Source organism: Ranitomeya imitator, chromosome 7 (assembly GCF_032444005.1).
Source record: "Ranitomeya imitator isolate aRanImi1 chromosome 7, aRanImi1.pri, whole genome shotgun sequence".
Classification (NCBI taxonomy): domain Eukaryota; kingdom Metazoa; phylum Chordata; class Amphibia; order Anura; family Dendrobatidae; genus Ranitomeya; species Ranitomeya imitator.
Window position 1 is genome coordinate 184,085,685 of NC_091288.1, and position 22,198 is coordinate 184,107,882.

General features: G+C 44.0%; 1 pseudogene; it reads right to left on the reverse strand.

Moving 5' to 3' along the window:
* LOC138646131 (zinc finger protein 665-like) overlaps window positions 1-17,596 on the reverse strand; it is a 55,149-nt pseudogene extending 37,553 nt beyond the window's left edge.
* Window positions 17,597-22,198: the final 4,602 nt, after the last annotated feature.

Genomic DNA, 22,198 nt, shown 5'->3' on the forward strand with positions numbered 1-22,198 from the left:
ATTTCACTGAAAATATGGCCTCACAGCTGTAAAAAATGATGTCGGGTCACTATGACCCGAACACAAGTGTAACTTTTTGCGTGTAGCAAAAAGTAAACGAAAAAAAAAAAATACTCATAGGTAGGTCCCCCCAAATGAGGAAAAGTCTAGGAGTCTCAAGTTTTAGAGACTTACAGAAAAAAATCTACAGGGCCGCAAAAAGTCTGTTCGGGTCACTATGACCCGAACAGAACATCAGGGTTAATTGCACCAAGATCATCTCTCATCCATTGGAAATATGCCCTACTGAAGTTTAGTGTCTGTGCAACCCCTCTACTACACATCTTATTAAAGGATACATGAAATCTTATTATTTTGTGATCACTATTCCCCAAGTGACCCCCAACCCTTATATTTGATATGCGGTTTGGCCTGTTGGTTAATATTAGGTCTAGCAGTGCCCCCCTTCTTGTTGGGTCCTGAACCAGTTGTCGGAGGTAATTGTCTCTCCTAGTTATGAAAAACCGATTACCTTTGCTGGAACTACAGGTTTCTGTTCCCCAATCTATTTCAGGGTAGTTGAAGTCCCCCATAATAATGACTTCTCCTTGAGTCGCAGCATCATCTATTTGCTTTATGAGGATATTCTCCATTGTTTCCATTATTTTTGGAGACTTGTAACAAACCCCTATCAGTAATTTATTATTTTGTCCCCCTCCCCTTATCTCCACCCACAGGGACTCTACATTTTCATTAGATTTACCTATATTATCATGCAGGATGGGTTTTAAGGATGATTTTACATATAGACACACCCCTCCCCCTCGCTTTTCTATTTGGACATTTCTGAACAGACTCTAGCCCTGCAAGTTAACAGCCCAGTCATGGCTCTCATCCAGCCATGTTTCAGATATCCCCACCATGTCATAATTATGCTCCAACAACATTAGTTCTAATTTGTCCATTTTGTTGGCGAGGCTTCTGGCATTAGTATACATGCACTTTATGTATCTCTATGTACCTCTATTCTTTCTTAAATTATTATTTGTTCTAACCCCACCCCCCATGCCACCGCCACCCCCAACTTCCTTATTTGTGCCCAGGTCTCTATCTGCACTATCTTCCCCTCCTATAAAATGAATACCCTCCCCCATTCCCTAGTTTAAAAACTCCTCCAACCTTCTAGCCATTGTCTCCCCAGCACGGCTGCACCTTCCCCATTGAGGTGCAGTCAGTCCCTAGCATAGAACCTGTAGCCAACTGAGAAGTTGGCCCAGTTCTGCAGGAACCCAAACCCCTCCTTCCTACACCAATTCTTGAGCCATTTATTAACCTCCCAAATCTCCCATTGCCTCTCTGGCATGGCACATGGTACAGGCAGTATTTCAGAAAATACCGCATTGGAGGGCCTTGATTTCAGTTTGCAGCCTAATTCCCTGAAATCACCTTTAACCCCAAGGGTGGTTTGCACGTTAATGACCGGGCCAATTTTTACATTTCTGACCACTGTCCCTTTATGAGGTTACAACTCTGGAATGCTTCAACGGATCCTGGTGATTCTGACATTGTTTTCTCGTGACATATTGTATTTCATGATAGTGGTAAAATTTCTTTGATATTACCTGTGTTTATTTGTGAAAAAAAACAGAAATTTGGCGAAAATTTTGAAAATTTTTATGCCCTTAAATCTCAGAGATATGTCACACAAAATACTTAATAAGTAACAATTACCACATGTCTACTTTACATCAGCACAATTTTGGAACCAACATTTTTTACTCGGACTCCCATGACAGCACGACAGAGAGAGGGGATCCGCCCATTAGGAACAGGAAACCTACAGATACAAAAGGGCGGTACCTCTCCCTTGCCTCAGTTGGTTTCCTGTTCCTGAGGGGACGGGTGCCTACAGACGAAGGAGCCCAGGCCGGCCGGCCGATTACGGTAGCGGGGGGGTCTCCTACCTCGGCCGGTGCGGAGATCCCTGGAGACACCTCCTTGCTGGATTGCACGTCGGTGGTGTTCGCAGCATGGAGCGGAGTCCGGAGGATTTCCTGCATCCATCAGCGTCGGCGCAGGTAAGTATTCCCATTGGTGGTGCAGCGGTGCGGCATGGCTGCGGGTGCCGGGCTCCGATGTGTGGGCGAGTTCCGGAGCGCTGCCGATCCGTCCCCGGCGTCCTGCACCGCTCTCAGCGTGTGCTGGAGCGTTTCCGGGTGCGGTGACGTGGGGGGGCGGAGTCTGGTAGCCGCTTCCTGGTCGCCGGGCGTCTGCGCATGCGCGGGCGTTCCAAGATGGCGGCGCCCATCGCATCTGAGCTCCGGTTCATCATACAGCCCTCTGCCCTCCTGGCTGTGTCCAGGAACCAATAGGGATAGCGCTGGCCTATCTGCTGACCGGATCCAAGGGGGATATAAGCAGGTCACAATTTCAGAACCATGCTTTTGGTCGTAATCCGTCATGGAGAGTGGTGGTGAGCAGCAGCAGCAGCAGCAGCAGCAGCAGCTGTCAGACGAGATGCGTCAGAAGCCCAAAAAGGATAGAGGCGACCAACCTAGTCGGAAAAGCTCATCCGAACAGGGATCCAGAGCTTCGTCTAGGAAAGAACCCCCTCGGATTCCGGTATTTGACTTGGGCGCACGGGTAAGTGATCTACGTGAAAGTTCACTCTGTGACGCGGGCCCCTTATACTTTATCTTTCCAGGGGAAGAAAAGTACGGAAAAATCCAAGCATAAGGAGTGTGCCCTCTGTGGAGTCCCCTTACCCGACTCCTGTACTAAAAAGTTATGTGCCCCCTGTATACAACAGACGGTGAGGTCTACAGGAGTGGTTGGGTGGAAGTGACCTTAGGTCAGATAGTAGTTATCACCTATATTGTCCTCCCCCAGGTAGCAGAAGAGTCCGTGAGTACGGCAAATTTAAAAGAAATGATCCGGCTGGAAGTAAGGGAGTCATTACGATCCCTATCCCAAGCGGAAGGCCCGAAGCATAGGACCCCTGTGGACTCTAATTCATCAGAAGAGGAAAGAGAATAAAATATTTATCTCTCTAGTCCTTTCTCCTCTTCATCAGATGAAGAGTCTGGACGATTTTGTCTACCCTTAGATAAGATTGACAAGGTAGTCAAATCAGTTAGGGGCACGATGGGTATAGAGGAACCCAAATCACAGCCCTCCAAACAGGAGTTAATGTTTAGTGGGTTAGATCGTAAGAAACATAGGTCTTTTCCGGTAAATGAGAAGATCAAAGAATTGATACTCCGTGAATGGAAAAAACCTGAAAAAAAGGGGGCCTTACCGCCAGCTTTAAAACGAAGGTATCCCTTTGATGATCCGGTGGTGGAGACATGGGATAAAGCTCCGAGGTTGGACGCGGCCATAGCAAAGGCATCAAAGAAAGCCTCATTACCCTTTGAGGATATGGGGTCCCTCAAAGATCCCCTAGACAGAAAGGCGGATATCTTTCTTAAAGGTACCTGGGAGATGGTGGCTGGATCCCTCAGACCAGCAGTGGCCACAACATGCACAGCCAGATCATTAATGGTCTGGCTAGATCAATTAGAGTCTCAGCTGAAGGATGGGGCATCCAGAGATTCTATTTTGAAAGCGCTTCCGACAATTCAGAATGCTGCAGCCTTCCTATCGGATGCTTCTGTGGACTCTGTCAGAATGGCGGCCAGAGCAGCAGGTCTATCTAACGCGGCTCGCAGGGCCCTATGGTTAAAGTGCTGGTCAGGGGACATCCAGTCCAGAACTAAGCTCTGCGCCATTCCGTGCGAGGGACAGTATCTCTTCGGTCCAATGCTGGACGAGTTACTGGAAAAGGCAAGCGATGATAAAAAGAAGTTCCCAAGTCTGTACTCGGCATCCTACCGCCGACCCTTCAGTCGAAGAAGATTTGGTCGTGGGAAGAAACGCGGGTCCTCTCCCACTAGAGAGAGTTTCAGATGGGAAGACAGACGCGGTAGAGGTACGGGATATATGTTTCGCTGTTCCTCAAAGGATCAGAAAAAACCAGACCAATGACTAGCAATCCCTGTGGGGGGCAGACTGTCAGCATTCTCCTCAGCATGGCTTGACATAACGAACAGTAGATGGGTCAGAGGCATTGTTACTAAAGGTCTTAAGCTGGACTTCAATCATTGGCCTCGGGATAAATTCAAAGTAACCCCTTATCGTTCCTCCCCCCTGGAGCAAGCAGCCCTAGAGGCTGAAGTCATGAACTTATGCGCCAAGAATGTATTGGTGGAAATTCCAGATTCAGAAAAAGGAAGGGGATTTTATTCTCCGCTTTTTCTGATCAAAAAGCCAGATGGATCGTTTAGAACGATCATTAATCTAAAGCGTCTTAATGAATTCCTGGTTAATGAATCCTTCAAAATTGAAACGGTTAATTCAGCAATAAAGATATTGTTTAATCACTGTTTTATGGTAGTTGTAGATCTTAAAGATGCATACTATCATGTTCCAATACATGAAGATTTCCAAAAATTCCTGAGAGTAGCGGTGTCAATGGAGGGTAACATTCACCATTTCCAGTTCAGAGCGCTCCCCTTTGGCTTATCAGCAGCTCCTAGAGTGTTCACAAAGCTAGTGGCTGAGGTTATGGCGCACTTGCGAGAGTCCGACATCCTGATCATTCCCTACTTGGATGACTTCCTTATAGTAGGGAGCTCAGCAGACCATTGCCTGTCCCAGCTAGAAACAGCCACATACAGACTGGAGCGTCTGGGGTGGATCATAAATTATGAGAAATCCCGTTTACAGCCTCAAAAAATACAAAGATTCTTAGGACTATCATTAAACTCAGAAACACAACAATGTTGTCTTCCACTCGACAAATCTTTACATATTCAGCAACAGGTGTCTAAGGCAATTGACAAACCATCCATGACCCTTAGACAGGCTATGTCTCTATTGGGTTCCTTAACTTCCTGCATTCCCGCTGTCCGTTGGGCCCAATTCCACACCAGACCATTACAAGCTGAGGTTCTGGTTAATGACAAAATCTTACAGGGGTCCCTGCAGAGTCAGGTTACTTTAGGTCCAAAAGCACTCTCATCTCTTAGGTGGTGGCTAGTCAGTGAAAACTTATCGGCGGGGGTTCCCTGGATGTGTCAGGTAACACGTGTGGTAACTACTGATGCTAGCCCTGCGGGTTAGGGAGCACACATGGATGACATGATGGTTCAGGGTCTATGGCCCCCTTCCCTAATATCAGCCTCCTCCAACCAGAAAGAATTAATGGCAGAAGAGCTTTCAGTAAAAAAATTCCTCTCATATCTGCAGGGTCATCATGTCAAGATCCTTTCGGACAACCGGGTGACGGTCGTGTACATAAATCATCAGGGTGGAACTCATTCCGAGTCACTGATGAGAGTGGCGGATCGTCTGTTCCAGACAGCAGAGAATCACTTTTTATCCCTATCCGCACTGCACATACCGTATATACTCGAGTATAAGCCGACCCGAGTATAAGCCGACCCCCCTAATTTTGCCACAAAAAACTGGGAAAACTTATTGACTCGAGTATAAGCCTAGGGTGGAAATGCAGCATTTACCGGTGAATTTCAAAAATAAAAATAGATCATTATTTCCCCATAGCTGTGCCATATAGTGCTCTGCACCGTTCATATTTCCCCATAGGTGTGAACCATATAGTGCTCTGCACCGTTCATTGTGCCCCCTAGCTGTGCCATATACGGTGCTCTGCACCGTTCACTGTGCCCCATAGCTGTGCCATATACGGTGCTCTGCACCGTTCACTGTGCCCCATACATAGCTGTGCTGTGCCATATACGGTGCTCTGCACCGTTCACTGTGCCCCATAGCTGTGCTGTGCCATATACGGTGCTCTGCACCGTTCACTGTGCCCCATAGCTGTGCTGTGCCATATACGGTGCTCTGCACCGTTCACTGTGCCCCATAGCTGTGCTGTGCCATATACGGTGCTCTGCACCGTTCACTGTGCCCCATAGCTGTGCTGTGCCATATACGGTGCTCTGCACCGTTCACTGTGCCCCATAGCTGTGCTGTGCCATATACGGTGCTCTGCACGTTCACTGTGCCCCATACATAGCTGTGCTGTGCCATATACGGTGCTCTGCACCGTTCACTGTGCCCCATAGCTGTGCTGTGCCATATACGGTGCTCTGCACCGTTCACTGTGCCCCATAGCTGTGCTGTGCCATATACGGTGCTCTGCACCGTTCACTGTGCCCCATAGCTGTGCTGTGCCATATACGGTGCTCTGCACCGTTCACTGTGCCCCATAGCTGTGCTGTGCCATATACGGTGCTCTGCACCGTTCACTGTGCCCCATAGCTGTGCTGTGCCATATACGGTGCTCTGCACGTTCACTGTGCCCCATACATAGCTGTGCTGTGCCATATACGGTGCTCTGCACCGTTCACTGTGCCCCATAGCTGTGCTGTGCCATATACGGTGCTCTGCACCGTTCACTGTGCCCCATAGCTGTGCTGTGCCATATACGGTGCTCTGCACCGTTCACTGTGCCCCATAGCTGTGCTGTGCCATATACGGTGCTCTGCACCGTTCACTGTGCCCCATAGCTGTGCTGTGCCATATACGGTGCTCTGCACCGTTCACTGTGCCCCATAGCTGTGCTGTGCCATATACGGTGCTCTGCACCGTTCACTGTGCCCCATACATAGCTGTGCTGTGCCATATACGGTGCTCTGCACCGTTCACTGTGCCCCATAGCTGTGCTGTGCCATATACGGTGCTCTGCACCGTTCACTGTGCCCCATACATAGCTGTGCTGTGCCATATACGGTGCTCTGCACCGTTCACTGTGCCCCATAGCTGTGCTGTGCCATATACGGTGCTCTGCACCGTTCACTGTGCCCCATAGCTGTGCTGTGCCATATACGGTGCTCTGCACCGTTCACTGTGCCCCATAGCTGTGCTGTGCCATATACGGTGCTCTGCACCGTTCACTGTGCCCCATAGCTGTGCTGTGCCATATACGGTGCTCTGCACCGTTCACTGTGCCCCATAGCTGTGCTGTGCCATATACGGTGCTCTGCACCGTTCACTGTGCCCCATAGCTGTGCTGTGCCATATACGGTGCTCTGCACCGTTCACTGTGCCCCATAGCTGTGCTGTGCCATATACGGTGCTCTGCACCGTTCACTGTGCCCCATAGATGTTCCACATAAATTTGTGCTGCCGCAATAAAGAAAAAAAAACACATACTCACCTCCCTTGATTGCAGCTCCCGGCGTCTCGTTCCGGCGCCTCCATCTTCCCGGCGTCTCTGCTCTGACTGATCAGGCAGAGGGCGCCGCGCACACTGTATGCGTCATCGCGCCCTCTGCCTGAACAGTCAGAGAGCAGAGACGCCGGGAAGATGGAGGCGCCGACCGGGAAGATGGATCGGCGCCCGGCGGCTGGAACGAGGACAGGTGAATATAACATACTCACCTAGTCCTGGCGATCCTAGCGCTGTCCCCTCCTGTCTTCGGTGCCGCAGCTTCTTTCTCTATCAGCGGTCACCGGCACCGCTGATTAGAGAAATGAATAAGCGGCTCCGCCCCTATGGGAGGTGGAGCCGCTTATTCATTTCTGTAATGAGCGGTCCCACGTGACCGCTGAAGAGAGGAAGAAACTGCAGCGCCGAAGCCCGTGGGACGGCAGGGACAGCGCGAGGATCGCTGGGACTAGGTAAGTATACCTCAGCGCCCTCAGCCCCTCACCTGCCGACCCCACCGCTACCGTGACTCGAGTATAAGCCGAGGGGGGCACTTTCAGCCCTAAAATTTGGGCTGAAAATCTCGGCTTATACTCGAGTATATACGGTAAGAGGAAAGGAAAACGTAAAAGCGGACTTTCTAAGCCGCAACACCTTGAGACAAGGGGAGTGGTCCCTAAACAATTGCGTGTTCGATCAGATTGTCCACAAATGGGGACATCCAGATGTAGATCTATTTGCTACCAGGGACAACCGGAAGACAACAAAATTCTGTTACCTAAGTCCCAGGGAAAATCCTCTAGCCGTAGACGCTTTCCTGATCAATTGGGATTTTCAGCTGGCATACGCATTTCCTCCACTAGGCCTATTACCCTTGGTAGTCAGGAAGATAAGGGAAGATCGAGCCAGGGTTATATTGATTGCCCCATTCTGGCCCAGAAGGGCCTGGTTCACTTGGCTCAGGATCATGTCAGTGGAGGATCCCTGGGTACTTCCGGAGATTCCGGATTTGCTCTACCAGGGGCCGATCAGTCATCCGCAAGTAAAGAACCTTCATTTAACGGCATGGATTTTGAAAGGGCGTTACTGAAAAACAAAGGGTTCTCCCCGAGTTTGATTGAAACCCTTATGAAAAGTAGGAAGCAGATAACCACAACAATCTACGCTAGAACCTGGCGAAAGTTTCTGGCCTCTTCTGATTTCAATTTAGAAGAAGGAATACCTGTAAAACAAATTTTAGAATTCCTGCAAAAAGGCTTAGAACTAGGTCTATCCACTAGTACTCTAAAGGTACAGGTCTCGGCCCTAGGGGCTCTATTCTCCTGTAACATTGCCAATAATTACTGGATCTCAAGGTTCATTAAGGCATCCAGTAGATCTAGACCCATTCAGAAAGATAGATCTATGCCTTGGGATCTCAACTTAGTCCTATCAGCAGAGAATAGTAAAACCAAAAACACTCAGTTTGAAAAAATGTTGCAGTAATCCGCAAGTGCTAGTAAAAGATGTAAAAAACAGGGTATTTGGTTTATACGTTTTTTGCAAAAAATGTATACTAAGCTGCTCTACCAATCTTCACGGTATACCCTTATCAGAGCAGTCCTAACTAATGTATGCAATCCCTATCTGATGTGTTTAAAAACCTGATCATCTGTATATAACCTGTGTGAACAGGGTTCAGAGAGGAAAAATCCATGTGTGCATACAGGGTAGAACAGCTTTTGTGCAGATAGTCCAAGAGGAGTGGTGGAACTCCCCAGTCTTGTAGACACAAGAGAACAATTATGGAAACAGGAACACATGGGCTACTTGCACAGTGAACAAGTCTGTATGATCATGTTCACACACCACCAAGAAACCCGAAGACACAAAAGAGAATAGTAAAACCAAAAACACTCAGTTTGAAAAAATGTTGCAGTAATCCGCAAGTGCTAGTAAAAGATGTAAAAAACAGGGTATTTGGTTGATACATTTTTTGCAAAAAATGTATACTAAGCTGCTCTACCAATCTTCACGGTATACCCTTATCAGAGCAGTCCTAACTAATGTATGCAATCCCTATCTGATGTATTTAAAAACCTGATCATCTGTATATAACCTGTGTGAACAGGGTTCAGAGAGGAAAAATCCATGTGTGCATACAGGGTAGAAAAGCTTTTGTGCAGATAGCCCAAGAGGAGTGGTGGAACTCCCCAGTCTTATAGACACAAGAGAACAATTATGGAAACAGGAACACATGGGCTACAATGGCCCGGATGCACCCCCGCGGCCATTTTGGATCTGGGGCCTGCAGGGAGGAGATGCTCGGTACAATGCGAGCACATCGCGTTGTACCGAGGGTCTCAGAGAAGCCCGCAGGGAGCCCCCTCCCTGCGCGATGCTTCCCTATGCCCTCGTAACACTGCGATCATTGTTTCGGGTGTTAATGTGCCATGAGCAGTCTGTGACTGCTCCTGGCACATGGTGCCGGATGTCAGCTGCGATAGTCAGCTGACACTCGGCCGCGATCATGAGCGCGGCCGATCGCTATGACATACTATCACGTTGGTGGGCATACGGGCCCACGTCGACGGGATAGTACATCTAATGTCAGAAAGGGGTTAAGGATCTTCCACCTACCTCTAACTTTGTCATTTGTGCCAATGTGCACCATGACCGCTGGGTCCTCACCAGCCTCTCCCAGTAATCTGTCAACCTGATCAGCGATGTGTTGGACTCGAGCGCCAGGTAGGCAGCACACCGTTCGACGAGCCCTGTCTTTGTGACAGATTGCCCTATCTGTTCCCCTAATTATTGAGTCCCGCACTACCAGCACCTGTCTGGCCTGCACTGCTCTCCTATTTCCCTCCTTACTGTAGCAGTCACTCCTCTGGCTTTCAGATGACATGCCTGGCTGCAGCAGTGCTACCCCTGTACTGGCACCCCTCTCATCTGCCAACTTAGCAAACTTATTGGGGTGTGCCAGATCAGGACTAGCCTCCCTGGCACTCTTCCCTCTACCCGGCCTTCTGTCACCCAGCTTGCTGCTCCACTGTCCTGCAGCTCCATCCTACCAACCCCCTCTCATCTATCCCATTGAGCGTCTGCTCAGTGAGCAGAAGACTCCTTTCCATATTGTCAATGGATCTCAGTGTTTCCAGCTGCACATTTAGATCCAGAATCTGGGCTTGCAAATGCTCAACGTGCTCACATCTCGCACAGCAGTATGCACCCTCGACCGGCTGCTCAAGGATTGCATACATGTGGCAAGATGTACACTGGATGGTATTAACAATAGTGGAGCACATTTCCTAATGGGGATTGCACCAGACAGAAACATTAAATAAAACTAAATGCAAAATATTAATAAAATACAGACAGCAATTCAATAATTCCTCCAATGGAAACTTCCTGAATCCAAAGTCACTGAATCACAAATCACACACTTACCGCCATTCGCACTTACGCTCAGGTCACACTCAGCTCGTTCACACTCGCTAAGCTGAAGATTTAAAGAGTTTTTTTTTTCTCTTTCCTCTCAGCAGAAATCCACCTTGCTGCTCAATGCACTTCCTTTATCACCCCCTTAGTTAGGGATAAAATATAACATAAAAAATGTATTTATTTCCATTTTCCCATTAGGTCAGGGTTAAGGCTAAAGTTAGGGTTGGGGCCAAAGTTAGGATTAGGGTTGGGGCTAAAGTTAGGGTTGGGGCTAAAGTTAGGGTTAGGGTTGGGGCTAGAGATGGGATAAGGGTTTGGATCACGTTTACAGTTGGGATTAGGGTTAAAGTTGTGTCAGGGTTAGCGGTGTGGTTAGGTTATGGTTAGGGTTGAGATTAGGGTTAGGGGCGTGTTGGTGTTAGGGGTGTGGTTAGGGTTACAGTTAGGGTTGCGATTAGGGTTAGGGGTGTGTTCGGGTTGGAGTTAGAACTGGGGGTTTACACTATTTAGCCACATCAGGGGCTCTCCAAATGCGACATGGCATCCGATCTCAATTCCAGCCAATTCTGCATTGAAAAGTCAAAAAACTTAAATGTTCATTTTTTCAAACATTCCAAAAATTCCTCTGAAGCACCTGAAGGGTTAATAAAGTTCTTGAATGTGGTTTTGAGCACCTTGAGGAGTGCAGTTTTTAGAATGCTGTCACTTTTGGGTATTTTCTATCATATAGACCCTTCAAAGTGACTTCATATGTGATGTGGTCCCTAAAAAAATGGTGTTGCAAAAATTAGAAATCGCTGGTCAACTTTAAACCCTTATAACTTCCTAACAAAAGAAAAATTTGGTTCAAAAATTGTGCTGATGTAAAGTAGACATGTGAGAAATGTTACTAAGTATTTTGTGTGACATATCTCTGATTTAAGGACATAAAAATTCAAATCTGTAAAATTGCAAAATTTTTGCCAAATTTCCATTTTTTTCACAAATAATCGCAAATCATACCACAGAAATTTTGCGACTATCATGAAGTACAACATGTCTCGAGCACCACTGTGTGCCTAAACTGCAGTTAGCATCCACGTTTGGGATTTCTGTAGTGATGAAAACGAGCCTAATTTATGGGTGCGTTCCTTTAGAAGCACAAGCTAGACATAACGTACTGGTCACTACAACATACTGGTCACTACAATGGCAGTTTGCAATTTTCAATCAGTAAAATCCACTGGTGCTTGTTTCTGGAAAATACCTATAGAGTTAAAATAGTCAATACACCAGGAGATAAACTCACAAGCGGTATGATTTCCAAAATTGGGCCACTTTAGGAGGGATTCTACTCTTCCAGCACTTAGGGGCTCTGTATATGGAGTCCGCAAACTTTTCTAGGAAAATCTGCACTCCAGGAGGCAAAAAGCGCTCCATCTCTGTGGCTAAGCAGTACTGTACAGCCACATATGGGGTATTTCTACATTCAGCAGATATTGTGGGACAAATTCTGGTGCAATTTTTGTAAAATTTGGGGCTAAAACTAAATTTTAGTAGTAAAAATGTAATTATTTTTTCTTCACTGACAAGTTGTGTAAAATTCTGTGACACATCTGTGGTGTCAATATGATTACTGCACACCTAGATAAATCATTGATAAATGTAGTTTGTAAAATTAGGTCACTTATGGGTAATTATGCTGTTCTGGCATCTCAGCGGCTCTCCCAGTGAGTCATGACAACCTCAAACCAGTCCAGCAAAATCTGAACTCCAATATGGCACTTCTTCCCTTCTGAGCTTTGCACTGTACCTCAAAAGTAGTTTTCGACCATATATGGGATATCAGTGTACACAGGAGAAATTTCACAACAAATTTTGGGGTTAATTTTCTCCTGCTATCCTTATGAAAATGAAAAAAAATTGGGACTAAAACAAAATTTTGGGGGGAATTTTTTTTTCATTTTCACAGGGCGATGTTGAACAATTCTGTGAATCACCTGAGAGTTCAAGTTCACCACATGTCTAGATAAATTCCTTGAGGGGTCTAGTTTCCAAAATAGTGTCAATTGTGGAGGAGGTTTCCACTCTTTAGACATATCAGGGACTCTCCAAACGTGACATGACATCCCTAATGATTCCATCAAATTTTGCTTTCAAAAAGTAAAATAGCACTCCTTCCCTTTCTGAGCCCTGCCATGTGCCCAAACAGTAGTTTTGTTCCACACATTGGATATTGGTGTACTCAGGAGAAATTGCTCAACAAATTGCATTGTGCATTTTCTCCCGTTATCTTGTGGAAATAAAAAAAAAAAAAAGGGCTAAAAACATTTTTGTCAGAAAATTTTGATTTTTTTTATTTTAATGTTTTAAACTTCTGTGAAGAACCTGGGGGTTCAAGGTGCTCACCACACATCTATATAAGTTCCTTGAGGAGTCTAGTTTCCAAAATTGGGTAACTTGTCAAGGGTTTCCACTGTTTAGGCACATCAGGGGCTCTCCAAACGCGAGATGACGCCCGCTAATTATTCCAGAAAATTTTGCATTCAAAAACTCAAATAGCGCTCCTTCCCTTGTGAGCGTTGCCATGCGCCAAAACAGTAGTATTCCATCACATCTGAAGTATAGGTGTGTTCAGGAGAAATAACGCAAGTCAAACCAAAGAAAGTATACCACTATCATGAAGTACAATACAGTCAAGAAAATACTTATTTGATACAAAGCCGATTTGGCAAGTTTTGCATCTACAAAGAATGGAGAGATCTGTGCAATAAATACAGGTAGTAATAATAATAATCTTTATATAGCACCAACATATCCTGCAGAATTTTACAATTAAACAGTAATAAGGTAATGAGTGCAGAGTAGGAGGGATTCTTAAAGAAAAGTAAACAGGTATGTGAGAAATAGGCTGGTTGGTAGGTGATGAAATACTTATTTTATGCAACAAAATGCAATTTAATTATTTAAAAATCATTCAATGTGATTTTCTGGTTTTTATTTTTAGATTCTCTTTCTCACAGTTGAAGTGTATCTACGATAAAAATTGCAGACCTCTCCATTTTTTGTAAAAGGGAAAACTTGAAAAATCGGCGGTTTATCGAATACTTATGTTCTCAACTGTATGTCAGTATGACTCAGAATCAGTGGGATCCATTGAAGCATTCCAGAGTTATTACCTCATAAAGTGACACTGATCAGAATTGAAAAAAATTGCCTACTCAGGAAGGTGCAAACAGGCATGTGGGTGAAAGGGTAAAAAGGGTTAAAATAGCATCCTTTTATGGGAATTTCCAATATATTAGCCCCTCAAAGTAACTTCAAAGCTGAATAGGTCCCTAAAAAATGAATTTGCACATTGCCCTAAAATAAGGAAAAATTACTAAACTACTAAATGTTTAACAAAACTATCAAAACAAAAGGATGTTTGAAAACTTATTGATATAGAAGACAAAAGGTAAATGTTTTGGTAAGGTTTTTTTATGTAGTATAACTATACGGTTTACAGGTATAAACATTCAAAGTTTGAATATTGCATATTTTTATTTATTACATTTTTTAATAAAATAAAGCACAACAAATAAGGAAAAAATTATTTTCAGAATAACTGGTATATGAGACATTCCATTATTACTACAAAAAGTGACACGTCAGATTTGAAAAATTAGGCTTGGTCATGTGAGTTCTCTGATGTCTAACAAGTTGAGATTTAGACTAAAAAAAAACACATTCTGAACACAAAAATTGCTTCTCTCCTGTGTGAATTTTTTCATGTGTAACAAGTTAATTTCATAGTAAAACATTTCCCACATTCTGAACATGAAAATGGCTTCTATCCTGTGTGGATTCTCTCGTGTACAACAAGAGTTGATTTTGCAGTAAAACATTTCCCACATTCTGAGCATGAAAATGGCTTCTCCCCTGTGTGAATTCTCTCATGTATAACAAGTTGAAATTTATTAGTAAAACATTTTGAACATTCCAAACATGAAAGTAACTTCTGTCCTGTGTGAATTCTCTCATGTATAAGAAGAGTTGATTTCTTTGTAAAGCATTTTTCACATTATGAGCATGAAAATGGCTTCTTTGCTGTGTGTATTCTCTCATGTGTAACAAGAGTTGAACTTGCAGAAAAACATTTCCCACATTCTGAGCATGAAAATGGCTTCACTCCTGTGTGAAGTCTCTCATGTGTAACAAGATGAAATTTATTAGTAAAACATTTCCCACATTCTGAACATGAAAATGGCTTCTTCTTGTGTGAGTTTTTTTATTTTCCTCACTTCTTCTGTGACTATTTTGTTTAACAGTCTGTGATGAATTAGGACATTGTACTTTAAAAAGATCCATGTCTGAGATGTTGGTATGTTCTTCATATGGATCTAGCACAATGCTACAATCATGTACTGTAAAATCTGAAGATATGAGATGTCTTTTGGAGCTCCTGGTACCGCCATCTGCCAAGAAAAAAACTGATTTGATGTTTGAGTCACATAACCTTAATGTTTTTATATTTAGATAAATATAAGTATTAAGAAAAAAATAAATAAATTGCATTCAAATTGCAAAGTGTGTAGCAAAGTTCTATGATTAAATGACTGAAGTGTAATTTACATAATGTGATGATTGCACAAAGAATCAATTGTACTAATGTTCATTCTCAATCATTGGCCAGTGCAATCATCAAATAATAAAACATTTGTCATTGTTTGCATATTTTCTGAGAATAAAAATGATTGTTGTCGACAGCACATCATCCTCTTTGTGTAAATTGAGGATGTTCTGTATTAATAAAAAAGCCATGAGATAAGGAAGCAAATAATCATTGCTACATCAAAATGAACGCTAAAAAGCCCCAATCAAAATCCTATATCATCAATCAGTGCTTATTGATGAAATTGTATTCTCTTTTCAGCTGTTCAACTCTATTCTTCTGGAGTAGTAGAGTGCTGTAGAAGTCACCTTCCTCTGTTAGAGCTTCATGCAACACCTCAATTACTTTAAGCAAACGGCTGCAAGGAAAATATAACTTCAATTTCTCCTGGTAGCCGCTCTCCCAGTTAGGCCTCTTTCACACGTCCAGATATTTCCGGTACCAGAGAAATCGGTACCGGAATTATCCGTGTCCGTGTGCTCACGTAGCACATCAGTGTGGCACACGTGCGGCAGCCGTGTGCCGACTGAGGACCACACGGACCGTGCAGGAGACATAGCTACAGTAAGCGCTGCCCCCTGCTTTGGGTGCTGAATCCAGAATTCATTCCTTCTTCCCAGCAGCGTTCGCTGGAGAGAAGGAATGAAAAATCTTTTTTTTTCTTTTCCCTTAAAAATAAAGTTTGTGCGTCTCCCGCTTGCCAGGAAATACTCACCGACACCCAGCTCCAGCGATGTCTCCTCTCAGCGCCGGCAGCAGGCCCTGTGTGAGCGGTCACATGGTCCCGCTCATTACAGTGAGAAATATATGCGCATATTCCAGCTGGAGCTGGGTGTCGGTGAGTATTTCCTGGCAAGCAGGGGGGGGGGGGGGGGCGCACAGGGGATGGGAGATGGGAGGGGACGCACAAACTTTATTTTTAAGGGAAAAGAAAAAAAAAGATTTTTCATTCCTTCTCTCCAGCGAATGCTGCTGGGAAGAAGTAATACATTCCGGCTTCAGCACCACACGCAGGGGGGACAGCGCTGTCTCTCCTGTGGGCGGTACGTACACACGGAGGAGAGTGCACACTGTTCTCCGTATGCGGGACGCTTTGCGGACCGTGCTGCCGGCGAAAAACAGACATGTCTCCGTGTTTTAAACACGGACACACGATCCGTGAAAACACGGAGACATGTGCATAGACCCATTTATTTGAATGGGTTTACGTGTGTCAGTGTCTCCGGTACGTGAGAAAACTGTCAGTACACGTACCGCAGACACTGACATGTGAAAGAGGCCTTAAACAGCCTAACATGCTTTAAATACTATTCATCTACAGGTTACCAATATATGTAAAGGTAAATAGCATTTTTGTAGCTGACAGGTTATCTTTAGGGGTTCATTTACACAGGCAGATGTTGACCTGTAGAAAGTACTCGTTTATGATATGGGAGCAGCTTTATTCTCTCTCCCCATGGAAAACAGATGAATGATTGGCCGAACCGTCATGGCTATGGTGGATTTCAGAGACAGTGCGGTCAGCAGATTCAGGTAGAAGTAATGTCTGTACTAACATCTCTAATTACATGTCTATGTCTGTGGCCTGGAATGTTTTAGAATAATAAAGCACAATAGGTTTCCATATTGCATCCTGTGGTGTGGAAATTATATCTGTTCAGTGAATGCTTCAAATCTACCACTGGCACCCAATCATCCATGTGAAGAGGGCAGGACTTGCTCATATTGTGTCACTTAAGTCTAGAGAAATGCTCAGTACTACTAGGTGGTGTCTGTCTCACACAATCGCTGACCGCTACATGCAGAACAGAGGAGCCGTATGGTCGTGTATTAGGAAGTCATGGAGAAATATAAAGCTGGATAAGCCCAGGCAATTCTCAGCTTTCTCTTATAATCTACTACTGGCTGTGACTATGAGACAATGGCTTTAAAACAGCTTTTTTTTTTAAATCTCCAGTTAGTTCAGTATATCAAATAGGTTAATTAGGATATATATTAATCCTGGAATCAGAACTCTGATGGATATGATGTAAACCACTAAACTAGATGCTTTTCCAATGACGTTTCTCACACATCTTTGATGATCTATCATCCACAACCGGTCTTATTACATATTGCACCATTACACTGTCAGCCATATATAATCTGTATTTTAGCTGCATGGAGGAATCTATTGCCTAAAAAGCTGAGAAAACACATTAAACTTCAAGCCTAAAATTGTCCGGTCCGGTGAATGAGGAGAATGTGACTCTTCTCTGCTTTATTTAGTGGTGACTCCTCACTGGGGCAGTTACCTGTAGGAACGTCCTCTTTGCACCGCTCATCATCCCGCACATCACTTTCTCCATTACGGCTTCAGCTTTGATATTCTTCAGATATCTGCCTGGATGTCAAAGCTGTGAAAGTAATAATGTAAATAATAAGTCACATAGAGAAGGAGAACTCATGTTCTAGATGGAGGCTTTTACTACAAGCTCGTGGGGCACCCGAGCCACCAAAAGATGCCGACATCCTGGCTCCTATACAGGTGCTTCTCACAAAATTAGAATATCATCAAAATGTTAATTTATTTATGTTCTTCAATACAAAAAAGTGAAACTCCTATATTATATAGAGTCATTACAAACAGAGTGATGTATTTCAAGAGTTTATTTCTGTTAATGTTGAGGATTAATACAATTTTATCAATTCATGACAATAAGTAACAATATGATATGTTATTTCCTGCCCACTTCTGGGATAAACTTAATAGGTAAAAGAAAGGGAGCTCCTGGGGTAGATTATCAATGTAAATGAAACCCTGTATGAATGTGATCATGGAACATAATATCAATCTTTAAATTTGATCTCTACAGGGATCTGGTTTAAAGATTGAGAATCCCAAAAAGTTTTTCTGGTGTTTAAAATTTCTGATAATCACCTCTTCTGGCTGGTTTAGGGTAAGTTCACACTAGGCGTTTTTTTCTGCCGCAAAACTTGATCTCTTGGCAGGAAAGAAGCTGCAGAAAAAAAAGCATGTTTTACTTGGCTTTTCTTGCATTTTTCTCTGTGTTTTTAATGCATTTTTTATGGCGGTTTTGGCATACTAGATTTGTCTCTTGTGCATGCTGATAAAGATCAGTAGTGAAAAAATAGTGCTATTACAAAGAATGAGGTTTTGGCATAAAAAGTGATTATGTTCTATGTCCAAAAAAACATGCAAAGCACAAAATACTGATGACAAAAAAACAATGTGTGTGAATGAAATTTCTGAAATCTCATAGGCTTTGCTGGTACTGTAAAAAGCAGCTGAAAGTTAGCATAAAACGTGCATATAAAAAACCCCAGCGTAAACCTAGCCTTACACAATTTTTCAATATCAAAAACCTGAAAACCCCTGATGCCAGAAAACCTGAATAAAACCTTCATGAATGTAACATAATAGAACCACATGGAACTAATAATGAAACATAACATCCTTCTATATATTTAATCCCTGTGGAAATCTAGTTTGAAAAAGTAAAAAAATGATTATCTGCATTAACAGATAAATTACCAACCTGGATGAAACCCTGTATGAATGTAATGTATATATAGAAAATGGGCTGGAACCACATGGAACTAATATTGGAACATAATATTCCTCTTTAAATTTAAACGCTGTGGGAATCTAGTTTGAAGATTGAGAATCTAAAAAATGTCTCTGGTTAAAAATGCACTCCCATGAAAATGTTGGCGGCGTCACACTAGCGAGTTTTACAGACGTATGAGAGGTGCAGAAAATACGGATTGCACACAGTACAATGATTCTCTATGGCCCAGCTCCTGCCTGCCGTATTTTACGTATCCGTATTATACGGCCTTGTACGGCCGTAGAAAATCGCTGCATGCTGCGTTTGTCAGCATATTGTGCAAAAAATCCGCCAATGAGCGTGGGAAAATATTCTGAAAAGTTCCCAGGCTCGAGGTCATATGAGTTCATCCAGCAGAGGGCACATCACCGCGACTCGAGGTAACTACAGGACATTCCCCTGCATTCCATTCATTCACCAAGTTTTACAGCTAGGAGCACAGCTGCATTAGCAGAGCTCCTGGGTGTAAAATGATTTACCTTTTCAGATGGATTTACAGCGTGGGACAAGACTGAACGACGGAAGGTATGGAATATTGTTGTTTGTTTTTTTAACTTTATTTCAGGTGACAAGGGTCTTCAGGTGGATTAAGAGTATAATAAAATATTAAAACACCATGTGTCTTTATTTCATTAAAATACTTTTTAATAATGTGTGTGTGTTTTATTAACCATTTCGTACTTTTGGATTAATAATGGATAGGTGTCATAATTGACGCCTCTCCATTATTAACCAGGCTTAATGTCACCTTACAATAGCAAGATTAACCCTTCATTACCCCATGTCCCACCGCTACACTGGAATGGGAAGAGAGTGGCTAAGTGCTAGAATAGGCGCATCTTCCAGATGTGCCTTTTCTGGGGTGGCAGGGGGCAGATGTTTTTAGGCGGGGGGGGGGGAGCAATAACCATGGTCCCTCTCTAGGCTATTAATATCTGCCTTCAATCACTGGCTATTTAACCCTTTATTTTAACAGCTAGAGTCCCCAAATTTTGCACACATACACTTCTAACATTAGTAGTGAGGAATATATAACAAAATACGGGATATGAAATGGTTTACTGTATGTAAACCATGTCTCATATCCTGTCGGGTTTGGAAAGGAGATAGCAAAAGCCGGCAATTGAAATACCAGCTTTTCTGCTAGCGCTGCATGAAATATATATATATATATAAATATATATATATAATAATAATCTTTATTTTTATATAGCGCTAACATATTCCGCAGCGCTTTACAGTTTTGCACACATTATCATCACTGTCCCCGATTGGGCTCACAATCTAGAATTCCTATCAGTATGTCTTTGGAATGTGGGAGGAAACCGGAGTGCCCGGAGGAAACCCACGCAAACACGGAGAGAACATACAAACTCTTTGCAGATGTTGTCCTGGGTGGGACTAGAACCCAGGACCCCAGCGCTGCAAGGCTGTAGTGCTAACCACTGCGCCACCGTATATATGTCTCACTTACATACAGTATATGTAGACAGTATTTATGTTTTAACGAATATTTGAGCCCATGGATCCATTGTACGTCCGTTTTGCAAACCGGTGAGAAAATCTCGCAGTACGGATGCCATACGGATTACATACAGAGGATGACATGCGCAAAATACGCTGCCACACCCTGCCTACGGATAACATACGGATCACTATTTTGGGAACATTTCTCCGTATTATGGCTGTAAAAAAGGACCGTATTTCCCTACGCTGAGTGTGACGCCGGCCTTAAGGTCACATTCTCTCTGTCAGTATTTTACCTCAGTATTTGTAAGTCAAAATCAAGAGTGAAACAATCAGAGGAAAAGTATAATAGAAACATGTTAGGGCATGTTAGGTTAGGCTATGGGTTGAACTAGATGGACTTATAGTCTTCCTTCAACCTTAATAACTATGTAACTATGCAACTATGTAACACGGCACCACTTCAGTATTTTTCACTCACTCCTGGTTTTGGCTTAGGCCGGTTTCACACGTCCAGATAATTCCGATACCGGAAAAAAATCGGTACCGGAATTATCCGTGTCCGTGTGCCCCTACGTTTCTGTGGCACATCAGTGTGGCACACGTGCTGCACACGTGTGCCCACTGGGTACCACACGCACCGTGCTGGGTACCACACGTACCAGCATCTGGTGCTGAAGCCGCGATTCATATCTTCCCTGCAGCAGCGTTTGCTGCAGAGAAGATATGAATAATAGTGTTTAAAATAAAGATCTATGTGCCCCCCGCCCTCCCACCCCCTGTGCGCCTCCCCCCGCTGTTCTGAAAATACTCACCAAGCTCCCTCGTTGGCTGTCACTGCTTCCTGTTCTGGCCGCATCTTCTCCTGTATGCGGTCACGTGGGGCCGCCGATTACAGTAATGAATATGCGGCTCCACCCCTATGGGAGGTGGAGCCGCATATTCATTACTGTAAATGAGCGGCCCCACGTGACCACATACAGGAGAAGATGTGGCCAGGAGAGGAAGCAGCGCCGGCGAGGGAGCGAGCCGGGTGAGTATTTTTAGAACAGCGGGGGGGCGCACAGGGGATGGGAGGGCGGGGGGCACATAGATCTTTATTTTAAACACTATTATTATCTTCTCTGCAGCAAACGCTGCTGCAGGGAAGATATGAATTGCGGCTTCAGCACCAGTGGGGGGGACAGCGCTTAATGTAGCGCTGTCCCCTGCACGGCACACGGACTGCACACGGACAACGTCCGTGTGCGGTACGTGTTTTACACGGACCCATTGACTTTAATGGGTCCGTGTAATACGTGCGCTCCCACGAATACTGACATGTCTCCGTGTTTGGCACACGGAGACACGGTCCGCAAAAAATCAATGACATCTGCACAGATGCATTGATTTTTATGTGTCTACGTGTGTCAGTGTCTCCGGTACATGAGGAAACTGTCACCTCACGTACCGGAGACACTGAGGTGTGAAACCAGCCTTACAAATACTGAGGTAAAAAATTCACCAAATACTGAACATGTGCACGTGGCCTAAAAGAGGTGGTCCGAAGGCAAAACATTTTCCTACGAACTTCCTATCTATTTTGTCCCATAATCCAAACTATTTTCTAATATACATTCCCAAACTTGACTTTCTAACTGCTTCTTCATTTTTTCCCCATCTCCTATCTGATGATGATTCACTTGAGTGTCTCAGTGCAATGAATTCATCTAGGGGTGCAGTTTTCATATTGACATCGCGAGTGTCACAGAACTTTATGCCATTGGCAAGTGAAAAAAATGATAATTACATTTTGACCACAAAAAAAATTGTTTTAGCCCCAAATTTTACATTTTCTCACGGGAAAATGGGTAAAAATGGCACCAAAATGTG